Consider the following 2,143-nt stretch of genomic DNA (forward strand, 5'->3'; position numbering starts at 1 on the left):
GACCCCTTTGCCCTCCCCGCCCAGGCTGTCGTTAGAACGCAGACCCTGGCTGCAGTGTTATTATTTATCAAGCTGTTAGGGAATCCTAGGGGGTGCCCATCCGTGCAACTGGGGCACTCAGCAGACAAGCCATCAAACCGTCCCCCACGTCAGAGCAGTAGGTAAAGGAGAGCTCGTCCCTCAGTAATCCTAGCGTGAGATGAAAGGCCGCCACCAAGATGGGTAACCGCATGGCCAACGGTGACGCGTCCCTCGGGCCCCGCAGTTGCTGAGCAGATTAAATATTAAGCGCGAGATTTGCTTTTCCAGCTGCAGATGGCCCTAGCCAGGCTGCCAGCCAAGGGGGCCACCGATGCAGGAGCCAAGACGCCAAGGACCCAGACGGGAGACAGAGCCTCGGTATGAATTCTCTTCTGCGCCGGGGACTCGGTGAGGCAGCCACGGGCCGGGCCTCCCCTTTGCCATGGGAGTGTAGGTGCCTCTGTCCGGGGCCCACCTGCACCCCACTGCTGAGCCAGTGCCACCACCGCAGCAGCCGCAGAGCAGCCACCAGGCAGCAGTCCCCAAGCCAGGAATGCCCCAGTCGAGGCCAGTGAGGGTCTGATTCTGATTCAGTCCCCCAAGAGGGAGGTCAGGAGGTGCCCGAGGACCCTGGAGCCCTAGAATTTCAAGGACCAGGAGGGAAGGCCTGGTCCAAGTGGCTGCCTGCTCTCGGCCCAGCTGTAAAGCTGCTCCTTATAGCATCTGCACTGGGGGACATCGGCCTCTACCTTACCCAGGGACAGGGCGTTCCCAATGGGGCCCTTGCTTTTAGGAGGGGGCAGTTTATATTGTGAGAAGTCTTCCCTTTGTGCAGCTCCAAGTCTATAGAGTAAAAACGACTCTTGGGAATGGGGGCTTGTCCCCAAGATTCCATTTTGCTAAGCCGGTGAGCAGTCGATGAAACGCAGGACATGGGAATTGCAGCTGCCTGAAAGGAAGACCGTCTGACTCAGTGGGCTACTAGGGAGGGGCATGGAGCCCACGCCAGACAGTCAATAGCACCAGAGTCTCAGGAACATCGCAGGAGGCCTCCCCAAGGGAAGCCAGCCCAGCTGATGACCCCGGGGTTCAAGCCTCCGGGACTCGCAGTTCAGTGCTCCTTCTCCAGCCCCGCCTCCCCAGCCGCCTACAGCTCAGGGTCCAGCTGCGTCATGCCTGTCCTGAGGAGAATTCAGTCCTCGGTGTCAGGCGACGGGCCCCTCGGGTTCCAGGGGTGGGTATGTCTCCCAAAGGCTGGTCTTGTGTAAACCTGTCTCACGGCTGGGGAGACAGAAGAGGGACCCCACCCTCAGCAGTGGCTGGACTGAGTGTTCCGGGCCTTTCCTGGCTCCGAGGGACACTGCTAAGCTGCCCCTGGTTTGTCCAGAGCATCGAGCAGCTGCACGTCCCTGGCTAGAGCCACCCTGGACGGGACACTGCTTATCTAGTCTCTTGTTGGGGTTCTCTGAGTCCTGTGACACAAAGATTCAAAGACAGGGCCTCTGTCCACGGGGAAGTCCAAGAGGGAAGATGAGTAGCCATTCTGAAGGAAGGAGGGGGACAAGGCCTTCAGAGAGAGGCCGGGGCTCTGAGGTCACAGAGGGAGCACACCCTCCGCCTGAGGCAGCTGGGAGAGAGGATGAGGAGGGGTTCCTGAGGTCGGCCTCGCTGGAGGAGGAGGACGAGGGAGGGCCTTCCAGCAGGAATGGTGCCCGCCCGGGCTCGGAGGCCAGAGAGTGGCCGCTGTTCCTATTCCGTTGGCTAGCCGAGTGTCATCTGGATGAAGTGTACCTGCAGCTCAGGGCCCGTGAGAGGAAAAGGGGGAACGTAAGGCAAAAGAAGCTGGGGTGGGCTCACCCATGGAGGGAGGCCTTGAATGGCCGCTGGAGGAGGAGTTTCAACTTCCTGCTGTGGCTGCAGGGCGCCCGGAAGGTTTCTGACAGCAAAGCAGGTGGTGGGTGGCAAGTCCCAGTTCATCAGTACCACATGCCCCCCCATCCCCCACCCCCCCACCCCCCAGGCGTCTTCTGAGCAGAGAGACAACAAGAGCGGTGTTTCCTCTCATCAGACTCCTCCGGCGGCCCATGCCACACTCCAGAGGCCTGCGGGCCACTCACTCCAC

The 2,143-nt window shown here is 60.7% G+C and overlaps 1 protein-coding gene across 1 annotated transcript in view; it reads left to right on the forward strand.

Annotated features, from left to right (window-relative positions):
• The window catches only part of CCDC13 (coiled-coil domain containing 13), a 46,239-nt gene that overhangs the window by 16,318 nt on the left and 27,778 nt on the right, over positions 1 to 2,143 (forward strand). The gene's annotated exons all lie outside the window — the stretch shown is intronic.

The sequence above is a fragment of the Pteropus vampyrus genome, unplaced genomic scaffold, assembly GCF_000151845.1.
Source record: "Pteropus vampyrus isolate Shadow unplaced genomic scaffold, Pvam_2.0 Scaffold35, whole genome shotgun sequence".
In the NCBI taxonomy this organism is placed as follows: domain Eukaryota; kingdom Metazoa; phylum Chordata; class Mammalia; order Chiroptera; family Pteropodidae; genus Pteropus; species Pteropus vampyrus.